The sequence below is a fragment of the Pristiophorus japonicus genome, chromosome Y (assembly GCF_044704955.1).
Source record: "Pristiophorus japonicus isolate sPriJap1 chromosome Y, sPriJap1.hap1, whole genome shotgun sequence".
NCBI classification, from domain to species: Eukaryota; Metazoa; Chordata; class Chondrichthyes; family Pristiophoridae; genus Pristiophorus; species Pristiophorus japonicus.
Window position 1 is genome coordinate 18,852,624 of NC_092011.1, and position 20,434 is coordinate 18,873,057.

Genomic DNA, 20,434 nt, shown 5'->3' on the forward strand with positions numbered 1-20,434 from the left:
ATATAACGACAGTACCGATGACAGTACCGATATAATGTCAGTACCAATATATCGACAGTACCGCTATAAGGTCAGTACCGATATAATGTCAGCATCAATATAACGACATTAGCGATATAACGACAGTACTAATATAATGACAGTACGGATATAATGTCAGTACCAATATATCGACAGTATCGATAAAATGTCAGTACCGATATAATATCAGTACCAATATAGCGACAGTACTGATATAATGTCAGTACCGATATAATGTCAGCACAAATATAACGACAGTACCAATATAATGTCATTACAATTTTGCGACAGTACCGATATAATGACAACACCGATATAATATCAGTATCAATATAGCGAGAGTACCGATATAACGACAGTAACAATATAGTGACAGTACCAATATAATGACAATACCGATATAATATCCGTACCAAAAAAGCGACAGTACCGATATAAGGACAATACCGATATAATATCAGTACCAATATAGCGAGAGTTCCGATATAATGACAATACCGATATATCGACAGTACCGACATAACGACACTACCAATATAACGACAGTACCAATATAATGTCAGTGCCAATATATCGACAGTATCGATATAATGTCAGTACCGATATAATATCAGAACCAATAAAGCGACAGTACGGATATAATGTCAGTACCGATATAATGCCAGCACCAATATAACGACAGTACCAGTGTAGCGACAGTACCGATATAATGTCAGTACTGATATAATGTCAGTACCGATATAATGTCAGTACTGATATAATATCAGTACCGATATAATGTCAGTATGGATATAATGACAGTGCCAATATAATGACAATACCGATATAATATCAGTACCATTATAGCGATAGTACCGATATAAAGACAGGACCAATATAATGTCAGCACCAATATAATATCAGTACTAATACAGCGACAGTACCAATATAATGTCAGTACCGATATAATGTCAGCACACTATAACGACAGTACCAATATAGCGACAGTACCGATATAATGACAATACCGAAATAATATCAGTACCAATGTAGCGACTGTACCGCTATAATGTCAGTTCGATATAATGACAATACCAATATAATGTGTGTACCGATCTAAAGACAGTACTGATATAACGACAGTGCTGATATAACGTCAGTTCCGATATAATGACAGTACCGATATTATGTCAGTACGGATATAATGACAGTACTAATATAATGACAAAACCGATGTAATATCACTAACAATATAGCGATAGCACCGATATAAAGACAGTATCGATATAATGTCAGTCCCAATATAGCGACTGTTCCGATATAATGTCAGTACCATTATAGCGACAGTCCCGATATAACGACAATACCGATGTAATATCAGTATCAATATAGCGAGAGTATCGATATAACGACAGTAAAAATATAGTGAATGTACCAATATAATGACAATAGCGATATAATATCAGTGCCAATATAGCGACAGTACCGATATAATGACAATACCGATATAATGACAGTTCCGATACAATGACCGTACCAATATAGCGACAGTACTGATATAATGTCAGTACCGATATAATATCAGTACCGATATAATGTCAGTGTGGATATAATGACAGTGCCAATATAATGACAATACCGATATAATTTCAGTACCAATATAGCGTAAGTACCGATATAATGTCAGTACCAATATAGCGTAAGTACCGATATAAAGACAGGACCGATCTAATGTAGGTCCCAATATAGCGACTGTACCAATATAATGACAATACCGATATAACGACAGTCCCGATATAACGACAGTACCGATATACTGTCAGTAGCAATATAGCGACAGTGCCGATATAATCACTGTACCGATACAACGACAGTATCAATATAACGACAGTACCGATTCAATTGCAGAACCGATATAACGACAGAACCAATATAACGACAGTACCGATATAATGACAGTACCGATTCAATTGCAGAACCGATACAACGACAGTACCGACACAACGACAGAACACATATAGCGACAGTAACGATATAACGACAGTACCGATATAATGACAGTACCAATGTAATACCAGTACCAATATAGCGACAGCACCGATATAAAGACTGTCCTGATATAATGTCAGTTCCGATATAGCGACAGTACCGATATAATATGTACCAATAAAGCGACAGTACCGATATAATGTCAGTACCGATATATTGACAGTCCCGATATACCGACAGTACCCATATAATGACAGTACTGATATAATATCAGTACTAATATAGCGACAGTACTGATATAATGACAGTACCGATATAACGACAGTGCCGATATATTGACAGTCCCGATATACCGACAGTACCTATATAATGACAGTACTGATATAATATCAGTACCAATATAGCGACAGTACTGATATAATGACAGTACCGATATAATGTCAGTTCCGATATAATGATAGTACCGATACAACGACAGTATCAATATAACGACAGTACCGATTCAATTGCAGAACCGATATAACGACAGTACCAATATAACGACAGTACCGATATAATGACAGTAACAATATAGCAACAGTACCGATACAACGACAGTACCGATATAATGTCAGCACCGATATAATGTCAGTACCGATGTAACGACATTACCAATATAATGTCAGTACCAATATAACGACAGTACCGATATAATGTAAGTACCGATATAATAACAGTACCAATAAAGCGACAGTACCAATATAATATCAGTACCGACATAACGACAGTACCGATATAATGACAGTACCAATATAATGTCAGTACCGATATAATGAAAGTACCGATATAACGACAGTACCGATATAATGTCAGTACCAATATAGCGACAGTTCCGATATAACGATAGCACCGATATAACAACAGTACCGATATAATGTCAGTACCAATATAGCGATAGTACCGATATTACGACAGTACCGATATAATGTCAGTACCGATATAATAATAGTACCAATATAGCGAAAGTACCAATATTATATCAGTACCGATATAACGACAGTATCGATATAATGACAGTACCGGTATAATATCAGTACAAATAGAGCGACAGCACCGATATAATGACAGTACCGATATAATATCAGTACCAATATAGCGACAGGACCAATATAATGTCAGAACCGATGTAATGTCAGTACTGATATAACGACAGTACCGATATAATGACAGTACCGATATAATGTCAGTACCGATATAACGACTGTAACGATATAATGTCAGTACCGATATAGCGACAATCACGATATAATGTCAGTACCGATATAATGTCAGTACCGATATAACGATAATACCGATATAATGACAGTACCAATATAATGTCTGTACCAATATAGCGACAGTACCAATATAATGTCAGTACCAACATGTTGACAGTACCGATATAACGACAGTACCGATATAACGACAATACCGATATAATGACAGTACCGATAGAATGTCAGTCCCAATATAACGACAGTAACGAAATAATGTCAGTACCAATATAGCGACAGTACCGATATAACGATAGCACCGATATAACATCAGTACCGATATAATGTCAGTACCAATATAACGACAGTACCGATATAACGACAGTACCGATATAATGTCAGTACCGATAGAATGAAAGTACCGATATAACGACAGTACCAATATAATGTCAGTACCGATAGAATGAAAGTACCTATATAACGACAGTAACGATATAATATCAGTACCAATATAGCGACACTACCGATATAATGACAGTACGGATATAATGTCAGTACCGATATAATGTCAGTACCAATAAAACGACAGCACCGATATAATGACAATACTAAAATAATGTCAGTACCGATATAATGACAGTACCGATATCACGACAGTACCGATATAACGACAATACCGATATAATATCAATACCAATATAGCAAAAGTAGCAATATAATGACAATACCGATATATTGACAGTACAGATCTAATGTAGGTCCCAATATAACGATAGTACCGATATAATGACAATACCGATATAGCGACTGTACCGATATAATACCAGTACCGATATAATGTCAGTACCGATTTAACGACAGTACCGATACAACGACAGTACCTAAAGAACGACAGTACCTATATAACGACAGTACCGATATAATACCAGTACCGATATAATGTCAGTACCGATTTAACGACAGTACCGATACAACGACAGTACCTATATAACGACAGTACCGATATAATACCAGTACCGATATAATGTCAGTACCGATTTAACGACAGTACCGATATAATGTCAGTACCGATATAACGACTGTAACGATATAATGTCAGTACCTATATAGCGACAGTCACGATATAATGTCAGTACCGATATAATGTCAGTACCGATATAACGATAATACCGATATAATGACAATACCGATATAATGTCAGTACCAATATAGCGACAGTACCAATATAATGTCAGTACCAACATGTTGACAGTACCGATATAACAACAGTACCGATATAACGACAATACCGATATAATGACAGTACCGATATAATGTCAGTCCCAATATAATGACAGTAACAAAATAATGTCAGTACCAATATAGCGACAGTACCGATATAACGATAGCACCGATATAACAACAGTACCGATATAATGTCAGTACCAATATAACGACAGTACCGATATAATGACAATACTAAAATAATGTCAGTACCGATATAATGACAGTACCGATATCACGACAGTACCGATATAACGACAATACCGATATAATATCAATACCAATATAGCAAAAGTAGCAATATAATGACAATACCGATATATTGACAGTACAGATCTAATGTAGGTCCCAATATAACGATAGTACCGATATAATGACAATACCGATATAGCGACTGTACCGATATAATACCAGTACCGATATAATGTCAGTACCGATTTAACGACAGTACCGATACAACGACAGTACCTATATAACGACAGTACCTATATAACGACAGTACCGATATAATACCAGTACCGATATAATGTCAGTACCGATTTAACGACAGTACCGATACAACGACAGTACCTATATAACGACAGTACCGATATAATACCAGTACCGATATAATGTCAGTACCGATTTAACGACAGTACCGATATAATGTCAGTACCGATATAACGACTGTAACGATATAATGTCAGTACCTATATAGCGACAGTCACGATATAATGTCAGTACCGATATAATGTCAGTACCGATATAACGATAATACCGATATAATGACAATACCGATATAATGTCAGTACCAATATAGCGACAGTACCAATATAATGTCAGTACCAACATGTTCACAGTACCGATATAACGACAGTACCGATATAACGACAATACCGATATAATGACAGTTCCGATATAATGTCAGTCCCAATATAACGACAGTAACAAAATAATGTCAGTACCAATATAGCGACAGTACCGATATAACGATAGCACCGATATAACAACAGTACCGATATAATGTCAGTACCAATATAACGACAGTACCGATATAACGACAGTACCGATATAATGTCAGTACCGATAGAATGAAAGTACCGATATAACGACAGTACCAATATAATGTCAGTACCGATAGAATGAAAGTACCGATATAACGACAGTAACGATATAATATCAGTACCAATATAGCGACACTACCGATATAATGACAGTACGGATATAATGTCAGTACCGATATAATGTCAGTACCAATAAAACGACAGCACCGATATAATGACAATACCAAAATAATGTCAGTACCGATATAATGACAGTACCGATATCACGACAGTACCGATATAACGACAATACCGATATAATATCAATACCAATATAGCAAAAGTAGCAATATAATGACAATACCGATATATTGACAGTACAGGTCGAATGTAGGTCCCAATATAACGACAGTACCGATATAATGACAATACCGATATAGCGACTGTACCGATATAATGTCAGTACCGATTTAACGACAGTACCGATACAACGACAGTACCTATATAACGACAGTACCTATATAACGACATTACCAATATAATACCAGTACCGATATAATGTCAGTACCGATTTAACGACAGTACCGATATAATGACAGTACCGATATAATGTCAATACCGATGTAACGACAGAACCAATATAATGTCAGTAGCGATATAATGTCAGTACCGATATAACGACAGTACAAATATAGCGACAGTAACGATATAACGACAGTACCGATATAATGACAGTACCGATATAATGTCAGTACCGAAATAACGACAGCACCGATATAATACCAGTACCGATATAATGTCAGTACCGATTTAACGACAGTACCGATATAATGACAGTACCGATTTAACAACAGTACCGATATAATGTCAGTAGCGATATAATAACAGTACCAATATAGCAACGGTACCGATATTATGTCAGTACCGATATAAGGACAGGACCAATATAATATCAGTACCGATATAACAACAGTACCGATATAATGTCAGTAACAATATTACAACAGTACCGATATAGTGACAGTATCGATATAACGACAGTACCGATATAATGACAGTACCGATATAATGTCAGTACCAATATAGCGACAGTACCGATATAACGATAGCACCGATATAACAGCAGTACCGATATAATGTCGGTACCAATATAGCGACAGTACCGATATAACGCCAGTACCGATATAATGTCAGTACCGATATAATGTCAATACCGATGTAACGACAGTACCAATATAATGTCAGTAGCGATATAACGACAGGACCGATATAATGTCAGTACCAATATAATAACAGTACCAATATATCGACAGTACCGATATAATGTCAGTACCAATATAGCGAAAGTACCGATATAACGACAGTACCGATATAATGTCAGTACCGAGATAACGACAACACGGATATAATGCCAGTACCGATATAATGTCAGTACCAATGTTACGACAGTAAGAATATAATGTCAGTACCGATATAACGACAGTACCGATATAATGTCAGTACCGATATAATAACAGTCCCAATATAGCAACAGTACCAATGTAATGTCAGTACCGATATAACGACAGTATTGATATAACGACAGTACCAATATAATGTCAGTACCGATATAACGACAGTACCGATATAATGTCAGTACCAATATTACATCAGTTCCGATATCGCGACAGTAACGATATAACGACAGTACCGATATAATGACAGTGCCGATGTAATACCAGTACCAATATCACGACAGTACCGATATAAAGACTGTCCTGATATAATGTCAGTTCCGATATAGCGACAGTACCGATATAATATGTACCAATAAAGCGACAGTACCGATATAATGTCAGTACCGATATATTGACAGTCCCGATATAACGACAGTACCTATATAATGACAGTACTGATGTAATATCAGTACCAATTTCGCGACAGTCCTGATATAATGACAGTACCGATATAATGACAGTTCCGATATAATGATAGTACCAATATATTGTCAGCACCAATATAACGACAGTACCGATATAGCGACAGTACCGATATAGCGATAGTACCGATATAACGACAGGACCGATATAATCTCAGTACCAATATAGCAAATGTACCGATATAATTTCAGAACCGAGATAATAACAGTACCAATATAGAAAAAGTACCAATATAATGACAATACCGATATATTGACAGTACTGATCTAATGTAGGTCCCAATAGAATGACAGTACCGATATAATGACAATACCGATATAACAACAGTACCGATATAACGACAGTACCGATATACTGTCAGTAGCAATATAGCGACAGTGCCGATATAATCACTGTACCGATACAACGACAGTATCAATATAACGATAGTACCGATTCAATTGCAAAACCGATATAACGACAATACCAATATAACGACAGTACCGATATAATGACAGTAACAATATAGCAACAGTACCGATACAACGACAGTACCGATATAATGTCAGCACCGATATAATGTCAGTACCGATGTAACGACATTACCAATATAATGTCAGTACCGATATAACAACAGTACCGATATAATGTAAGTACCGATATAATAACAGTACCAATAAAGCGACAGTACCAATATAATGTCAGTACCGATATAATGAAAGTACCGATATAACGACAGTACCGATATAATGTCAGTACCCATATAGCGACAGTTCCGATATAACGATAGCACCGATATAATGTCAGTACCGATATAATGTCAGTACCAATATAGCGATAGTACCGATATAACGACAGTACCGATATAATGTCAGTACCGATATAATAATAGTACCAATATAGCGAAAGTACCAATATAATATCAGTACCGATATAACGACAGTATCGATATAATGACAGTACCGATATAATATCAGTACAAATAGAGCGACAGCACCGATATAATGACAGTACCGATATAATATCAGTACCAATATAGCGACAGGACCAATATAATGTCAGAACCGATGTAATGTCAGTACTGATATAATGACAGTACCGATATAATGACAGTACCGATATAATGTCAGTACCGATATAACGACTGTAACGATATAATGTCAGTACCAATATAGCGACAATCACGATATAATGTCAGTACCGATATAATGTCAGTACCGATATAACGATAATACCGATATAATGACAGTACCGATATAGCGACAGTAACGATATAATATCAGTACCAATATAGCGACACTACCGATATAATGACAGTACGGATATAATGTCAGTACCGATAGAATGAAAGTACCGATATAACGACAGTAACGATATAATATCAGTACCAATATAGCGACACTACCGATATAACGACAGTACGGATATAATGTCAGTACCGATAGAATGAAAGTACCGATATAACAACAGTAACGATATAATATCAGTACCAATATAGCGACACTACCGATATAACGACAGTACGGATATAATGTCAGTACCGATAGAATGAAAGTACCGATATAACAACAGTAACGATATAATATCAGTACCAATATAGCGACACTACCGATATAATGACAGTACGGATATAATGTCAGTACCGATAGAATGAAAGTACCGATATAACGACAGTACCAATATAATGTCAGTACCGATAGAATGAAAGTACCGATATAACGACAGTAACGATATAATATCAGTACCAATATAGCGACACTACCGATATAATGACAGTACGGATATAATGTCAGTACCGATATAATGTGAGTACCAATAAAACGACAGCACCGATATAATGACAATACCAAAATAATGTCAGTACCGATATAATGACAGTACCGATATCACGACAGTACCGATATAACGACAATACCGATATAATATCAATACCAATATAGCAAAAGTAGCAATATAATGACAATACCGATATATTGACAGTACAGATCTAATGTAGGTCCCAATATAACGATAGTACCGATATAATGACAATACCGATATAGCGACTGAACCGATATAATACCAGTACCGATATAATGTCAGTACCGATTTAACGACAGTACCGATACAACGACAGTACCTATATAACGACAGTACCTATATAACGACAGTACCGATATAATACCAGTACCGATATAATGTCAGTACCGATTTAACGACAGTACCGATATAATGACAGTACCGATATAATGTCAATACCGATGTAACGACAGTACCAATATAATGTCAGTAGCGATATAATGTCAGTACCGATATAACGACAGTACCGATATAATGACAGTACCGATATAATGTCAGTACCGATATAACGACAGCACCGATATAATACCAGTACCGATATAATGTCAGTACCGATTTAACGACAGTACCGATATAATGTCAGTAGCGATATAATAACAGTACCAATATAGCAACGGTACCGATATTATGTCAGTACCGATATAAGGACAGGTCCAATATAATATCAGTACCGATATAACAACAGTACCGATATAATGTCAGTAACAATATTACAACAGTACCGATATAGTGACAGTATCGATATAACGACAGTACTGATATAATGACAGTACCGATATAATGTCAGTACCAATATAGCGACAGTACTGATATAACGATAGCACCGGTATAACAGCAGTACCGATATAATGTCGGTACCAATATAGCGACAGTACCGATATAACGCCAGTACCGATATAATGACAGTACCAATATAATGTCAGTACCAATATAGCAACAGTACTGATATAACGATAGCACCGGTATAACAGCAGTACCGATATAATGTCGGTACCAATATAGCGACAGTACCGATATAACGCCAGTACCGATATAATGTCAGTACCGATATAATGTCAATACCGATGTAACGACAGTACCAATATAATGTCAGTAGCGATATAACGACAGGACCGATATAATGTCAGTACCGATATAATAACAGTACCAATATATCGACAGTACCAATATAATATCAGTACCGATATAACGACAGTACCAATATAACGACAGTACCGATATAATGTCAGTACCAATATAGCGAAAGTACCGATATAACGACAGTACCGATATAATGTCAGTACCGAGATAACGACAACACCGATATAATGCCAGTACCGATATAATGTCAGTACCAATGTTACGACAGTAAGAATATAATGTCAGTACCGATATAACGACAGTACCGATATAATGTCAGTACCGATATAATAACAGTCCCAATATAGCAACAGTACCAATATAATGTCAGTACCGATATAACGACAGTATTGATATAACGACAGTACCAATATAATGTCAGTACCGATATAACGACAGTACCGATATAATGTCAGTACCAATATTACAACTTTTCCGATATCGCGACAGTAACGATATAACGACAGTCCTGATATAATGACAGTACCGATATAATGACAGTTCCGATATAATGACAGTACCAATATATTGTCAGCACCAATATAACGACAGTACCGATATAGCGACAGTACCGATATAGCGACAGTACCAATAAAGCGACAGTACCGATATAATGTCAGTACCGATATATTGACAGTCCCGATATAACGACAGTACCTATATAATGACAGTACCAATATAGCAAAAGTACCAATATAATGACAATACCGATATATTGACAGTACTGATCTAATGTAGGTCCCAATAGAATGACAGTACCGATATAATGACAATACCGATATAACGACAGTACCGATATAACGACAGTACCGATATACTGTCAGTAGCAATATAGCGACAGTGCCGATATAATCACTGTACCGATACAACGACAGTATCAATATAACGACAGTACCGATTCAATTGCAGAACCGATATAACGACAGTACCAATATAACGACAGTACCGATATAATGACAGTAACAATATAGCAACAATATCGATACAACGACAGTACCGATATAATGTCAGCACCGATATAATGTCAGTACCGATGTAACGACATTACCAATATAATGTCAGTACCGATATAACGACAGTACCGATATAATGTAAGTACCGATATAATAACAGTACCAATAAAGCGACAGTACCAATATAATATCAGTACCGACATAACGACAGTACCGATATAATGACAGTACCAATATAATGTCAGTACCGATATAATGAAAGTACCGATATAACGACAGTACCGATATAATGTCAGTACCCATATAGCGACAGTTCCGATATAACGATAGCATCGATATAACAACAGTACCGATATAATGTCAGTACCAATATAGCGATAGTACCGATATAACGACAGTACCGATATAATGTCAGTACCGATATAATAATAGTACCAATATAGCGAAAGTACCAATATAATATCAGTACCGATATAACGACAGTATCGATATAATGACAGTACCGATATAATATCAGTACAAATAGAGCGACAGCACCGATATAATGACAGTACCGATATAATATCAGTACCAATATAGCGACAGGACCAATATAATGTCAGAACCGATGTAATGTCAGTACTGATATAATGTCAGTACCGATATAATAATAGTACCAATATAGCGGCAGTACCAATATAATGACAGTACCGATATAATGTCAGTACCAATATAGCGACAGTCACGATATAATGTCAGTACCGATATAATGTCAGTACCGATATAACGATAATACCGATATAATGACAGTACCGATATAATGTCAGTACCAATATAGCGACAGTACCAATATAATGTCAGTACCAACATGTTGACAGTACCGATATAACGACAGTACCGATATAACGACAATACCGATATAATGACAGTACCGATATAATGTCAGTCCCAATATAACGACAGTAACGAAATAATGTCAGTACCAATATAGCGACAGTACCGATATAACGATAGCACCGATATAACAACAGTACCGATATAATGTCAGTACCAATATAACAACAGTACCGATATAACGACAGTACCGATATAATGTCAGTACCGATAGAATGAAAGTACCGATATAACGACAGTACCAATATAATGTCAGTACCGATAGAATGAAAGTACCGATATAACGACAGTAACGATATAATATCAGTACCAATATAGCGACACTACCGATATAATGACAGTACGGATATAATGTCAGTACCGATATAATGTCAGTACCAATAAAACGACAGCACCGATATAATGACAATACCAAAATAATGTCAGTACCGATATAATGACAGTACCGATATCACGACAGTACCGATATAACGACAATACCGATATAATATCAATACCAATATAGCAAAAGTAGCAATATAATGACAATACCGATATATTGACAGTACAGATCTAATGTAGGTCCCAATATAACGATAGTACCGATATAATGACAATACCGATATAGCGACTGCACCGATATAATACCAGTACCGATATAATGTCAGTACCGATTTAACGACAGTACCGATACAACGACAGTACCTATATAACGACAGTACCTATATAACGACAGTACCGATATAATACCAGTACCGATATAATGTCAGTACCGATTTAACGACAGTACCGATATAATGACAGTACCGATATAATGTCAATACCGATGTAACGACAGTACCGATATAATGACAGTACCGATATAATGTCAGTACCGATATAACGACAGCACCGATATAATACCAGTACCAATATAATGTCAGTACCGATTTAACGACAGTACCGATATAATGACAGTACCGATTTAACAACAGTACCGATATAATTTCAGTAGCGATATAATAACAGTACCAATATAGCAACGGTACCGATATTATGTCAGTACCGATATAAGGACAGGTCCAATATAATATCAGTACCGATATAACAACAGTACCGATATAATGTCAGTAACAATATTACAACAGTACCGATATAGTGACAGTATCGATATAACGACAGTACCGATATAATGACAGTACCGATATAATGTCAGTACCAATATAGTGACAGTACCGATATAACGATAGCACCGGTATAACAGCAGTACCGATATAATGTCGGTACCAATATAGTGACAGTACCGATATAACGCCAGTACCGATATAATGTCAGTACCGATATAATGTCAATACCGATGTAACGACAGTACCGATATAATGTCAGTAGCGATATAACGACAGGACCGATATAATGTCAGTACCGATATAATAACAGTACCAATATATCGACAGTACCAATATAATATCAGTACCGATATAACGACAGTACCAATATAACGACAGTACCGATAAAATGTCAGTACCAATATAGCGAAAGTACCGATATAACGACAGTACCGATATAATGTCAGTACCGAGATAACGACAACACCGATATAATGCCAGTACCGATATAATGTCAGTACCAATGTTACGACAGTAAGAATATAATGTCAGTACCGATATAACGACAGTACCGATATAATGTCAGTACCGATATAATAACAGTCCCAATATAGCGACAGTACCAATATAATGTCAGTACCGATATAACGACAGTATTGATATAACGACAGTACCAATATAATGTCAGTACCGATATAACGACAGTACCGATATAATGTCAGTACCAATATTACAACAGTTCCAATATCGCGACAGTAACGATATAACGACAGTACCGATATAATGACAGTACCGATGTAATACCAGTACCAATATCACAACAGTACCGATATAAATACTGTACCGATATAATGTCAGTACCGATATGGCGACAGTACCGATATAATGACAGTACCGATATAATGACAATACCGATATAGCGACTGTACAGATATAATGTCAGTACCGATATATTGACAATCCCGATATAACGACAGTACCTATATAATGACAGTACTGTTATAATATCAGCACCAATGTCGTGACAGTACCGATATAATGACAGTACCGATAAAATGACAGTTCTGATATAATGACAGTACCGATATATTGTCAGTACCAATATAACAACAGTACCGATATAGAGACAGTACCGATATAACGACAGGACCGATACAATGTCAGTACCAATAAAATGAATGTACTAATATAATGACAGTACCGATATAAGCTCAGTACCAATATAGCGACAGTACCGATATAACGATAGCACCGATATAATGACAGTACCGATATAATGACAGTACCGATATAATGATAGTACCGATATATTGTCAGTACCAATATAACAACAGCACCGATATAGCGACTCTACCGATATAACGATAGCACCGATATAACAACAGTACCGATATAATGTCAATACCAATGTAGCGACAGTACCGATATAACGACTGCACTGATGTAACGACAGTACCGAAATAAAGTCAGTACCGATATAACGACAGCAGCGATATAATGCCAGTAGTGATTTAATGACAGTATCGATATAATGTCAGTACCGCTATAATAACAGTACCAATATAGTGACAGTATCGATATAATGACAGTATCGATATATTGACAGTACCGATATAATGACAATACAGATATAAAGACAGTACCGATATAGCGACAGGACCGATATAATGTCAGTACCAATATTACAATAGTACCGATATAGCGACAGTATCGATATAACGACAGTACCGATATAATGACAGGACCGATATAATGTCAGTACCGATATAATGACAGTACCGATATAATGTCAGTACCGATATATTAACAGTACCGATATAATGACAGTACAGATATAATGTCAGGACCAATATAGCAACAGTAATGATATAATGTCAGTACCGATATAATGTCAGCACCGATCTAACGACAGTACCGATATAATGACAGTACCGATATAATGTCAGTACCAATATAGCGATAGTACCGATATAATGTCAGTACCAATATGTTGACAGTACCGATATAACGACTATACCGATATAATGTCAGTACCAATATAGTGACAGTAACGATATGATACCAGTACCAATATAGTGACACTACCAATATAATGGCAATGCCGATATAATGTCAGTATCGATATAAAGCCAGTACCAATATAACGACAGCACCGATATGATGACAATACCAAAATAATGTCAGTACCGATATAATGTCAGTACCAATATAACGACAGTACCGATTTGACAATACCGATATAATAACAGTCCCAATATAGCGACAGTACCAATATAATGTCAGTACCGATATAACGACAGTACCGATATAATGTCAGTACCAATATTACAACAGTTCCAATATCGCGACAGTAACGATATAACGACAGTACCGATATAATGACAGTACCGATGTAATACCAGTACCAATATCACGACAGTACCGATATAAAGACTGTACCGATATAATGTCAGTACCGATATGGCGACAGTACCGATATAATGACAGTACCGATATAATGACAATACCGATATAGCGACTGTACAGATATAATGTCAGTACCGATATATTGACAATCCCGATATAACGACAGTACCTATATAATGACAGTACTGATATAATATCAGCACCAATGTCGTGACAGTACCGATATAATGACAGTACCGATATAATGACAGTTCTGATATAATGACAGTACCGATATATTGTCAGTACCAATATAACAACAGTACCGATATAGAGACAGTACCGATATAACGACAGGACCGATACAATGTCAGTACCAATAAAATGAATGTACTAATATAATGACAGTGCCGATATAAGCTCAGTACCAATAGAGCGACAGTACCGATATAACGATAGCACCGATATAATGACAGTACCGATAAATTGACAGTACCGATATAATGATAGTACCGATATATTGTCAGTACCAATATAACAACAGCACCGATATAGCGACTCTACCGATATAACGATAGCACCGATATAACAACAGTACCGATATAATGTCAATACCAATGTAGCGACAGTACCGATATAACGATTGCACCGATGTAACGACAGTACCGAAATAAAGTCAGTACCGATATAACGACAGCAGCGATATAATGCCAGTAGTGATTTAACGACAGTATCGATATAATGTCAGTACCGCTATAATAACAGTACCAATATAGCGACAGTATCGATATAATGACAGTATCGATATATTGACAGTACCGATATAATGACAATACAGATATAAAGACAGTATCGATATAGCGACAGGACCGATATAATGTCAGTACCAATATTACAATAGTACCGATATAGCGACAGTATCGATATAACGACAGTACCGATATAATGACAGGACCGATATAATGTCAGTACCGATATAATGACAGTACCGATATAATGTCAGTACCGATATATTAACAGTACCGATATAATGACAGTACAGATATAATGTCAGGACCAATATAGCGACAGTGATGATATAATGTCAGTACCGATATAATGTCAGCACCGATATAACGACAGTACCGATATAATGACAGTACCGATATAATGTCAGTACCAATATAGCGATAGTACCGATATAATGTCAGTACCAATATGTTGACAGTACCGATATAACGACTATACCGATATAATGTCAGTACCAATATAGTGACAGTAACGATATAATACCAGTACCAATATAGCGACACTACCGATATAATGACAATGCCGATATAATGTCAGTATCGATATAAAGCCCGTACCAATATAACGACAGCACCGATATGATGACAATACCAAAATAATGTCATTACCGATATAATGTCAGTACCAATATAACGACAGTACCGATATAATGACAACACTGATATTGTGACAGTTCCGATATAATGACTATACCGATATTGCGACTGTACCGATATAATGTCAGTACCAATATAACAACAGTACCGATATAATGACAGTACCGATATAATGTCAGTACCAATATAACGACAGTACCGATATAATGACAATACCGATATAATGTCAGTACCGATATAATGTCAGTACCAATATAACGACAGTACCGATATAATGACAGTACCGATATAATGACAATACCGTTATAGCGACTGTTCCGATATAATGTCAGTAACAATATAACGACAGTACCGATATAATGACAGTACCGATATAATGTCAGTACCGATATAACGACAGTTCCGATATAATGTCAGTACCAATATAACGACAGTACCGATATAACAACAGTACCGATATAATGACAGTACTGACATAATGATAGTGCCGATATATTGTCAGTACCAATATAACAACAGTACCGACATAATATCAGTACCAACATAGCGACAGTACCGATAAAATGTCAGTACCGATAAATTGACAGTCCCGATATAATGACAGTACCAATATAATGTCAGTAGCGATATAATATCAATACCAATATCGCGACAGTACCGATATAATGACAGTATCGATATAATGATACTACCGATATATTGTCAGTACCAATATAATGAAAGTACCGATATAATGAAAGTACCGATATAATGACAGTACCGATATAGCGACAGTACCGATATAATGTCAGTACCAATATGTTGACAGTACCGATATAACGACTGTACCGATATAATATCAGTACCAATATAGCGACAGTAACGATCTAATACCAGTACCAATATAGCGACACCACCGATATCATGACAATGCCGATATAATGTCAGTATCGATATAAAGCCAGTACCAATATAACGACAGTACTGATATAATGACTAAGACCGATATAGCAACTGTACCGATATAACGATAGCATCGAGAAACAACAGTTCTGATATAATATCAGTACCAATATAGCGACAGTACCGATATAATGACAGTACCGATATAATGTCAGTACCAATATAATGAAAGTACCGATGTAACGACAGTACCGATATAATGTCAGTACCAATATAGCGACAGTACCAATATAACAATAGCACCGATATAGCAACAGTACTGATAAATTGTCAGTACTGATATATTGGCAGTCCCGATATAATGACAGTACTGATATAATGTCAGTACCGACATAATATCAGTACCAATATAGCGACAGTACTGATATAATGACAGTACCGATATAATGACAGTATCGATATCGTGATAGTACCCATATATTGTCAGTACCAAAATAACAACTATACCGGTATAGCGACAGTACCGATATAACGACAGTACCGATATAATGTCAGTACCAATGTAATGAAAGTACCGGTATAATGACAGTACCGATATAATGTCAGTACCAATATAGCGATAGTACCGATATAATACCAGTACCAATATAGCGACACTACCGATATAATGACAATGCCGATATAATGTCAGCATCGATATAAAGCCAGTACCAATATAACGACAGCACCGATATAATGACAATACCGATATAGCGACTGTACCGATATAAAGATAGCACCGATATAACAACAGTACTGATATAATATCAGTCCCAATATAATGACCGTACCGATATAATGTCAGTACCGATATAACGACAGTACCAATATAGCGACAGTACCGATATAATGACAGTACCAATACAATGACAGTACTGATATAATGATACAACCGATATATTGTCAGTACCAATATAATGACAGTGCCAATATAGCGACAGTACTGATATAATGATAATACCGATATAATATCAGTATCAATATAGCGAGAGTACCGATATAACGACAGTAACAATAGAGTGACAGTACAGCTATAATGACAATACAGATATAATATCCATACCAAAAAAGCGACAGTACCGATATAATGACAATACCGATACAATATCAGTACCAATATAACGACAGTACTGATGTAACGTAAGTACAGATAAAACGACAATTCCGAGATAATGTCAGTACCAATATATTGACAGTAACAACATAACGACACTACCAATATAACGACAGTACCGATGACAGTACCGATATAATGTCAGTACCAATATAACGACAGTAGCGATATAACGACAGTACCAATATAACGACAGTACCGATATAATGTCGGTACCAATATATCGACAGTACCGATATAATGTCAGTACCGATATAATGTCTGTACCAATATAACAACAGTACCGATATAATGTCAGTACCAATATAACGACAGTACCAATATAACGACAGTACCGATATAATGTCGGTACCAATATAATGACAATACCAATATAATGTCAGTTCCGATATAATGACAGTACCGATATTATGTCATCACCGATATAACGACAGTACCGATGTAACGTAAGTACTGATAAAACGACAATTCCGAGATAATGTCAGTACCAATATATTGACAGTAACAACATAACGACTCTACCAATATAACGACAGTACCGATGACAGTACCGATATAATGTCAGTACCAATATAACGACAGTAGCGATATAACGACAGTACCAATATAACGACAGTACCGATATAATGTCAGTACCAATATATCGACAGTACCGATATAATGTCAGTACCGATATAATATCAGTACCAATATAGCGACAGTACCGATATAATGTCAGTGCCGATATAATGTCAGCACAAATATAACAACAGTACCAATATCGCGACTGTACCGATATAATGACAATACCAATATAATGTCAGTTCCGATATAATGACAGTACCGATATAAAGACAGTACTTATATAATGTCAGTTCTGATATAATGACAGTACCGATATTATGTCAGCACCGATATAACGACAGTTCCGATATAACGACAGTACCGATATAACGACAGTACCGATGTAATGTCACCACCGATATAACAACAGTGCCGATATAATGACAGTACCAATATAGCGACAGTCCCGATATAACAACAATACCGATGTAATATCAGTATCAATATAGCGAGTGTACCGATATAATGACAGTAAAAATATAGTGACAGTACCGATATAATGACAATACCGATATAATGTCAGTACCAATATAGCGACAGTACCGATATAATGTCAGTACCGATATAATGTCAGTACCGATATAGCGACAGTACCAATATAATGACAAAAGCGATATAATATCAGTACCAATATAGCGATAGTACCAATATAAAGACAGGACCGATAGAATGTCAGTCCCAATATAGCGACTGTACCGATATAATGTCAGTTCCAATATAGCGACAGACCCGATATAATGACAATACCGAAATAATATCAGTATCCATATAGCG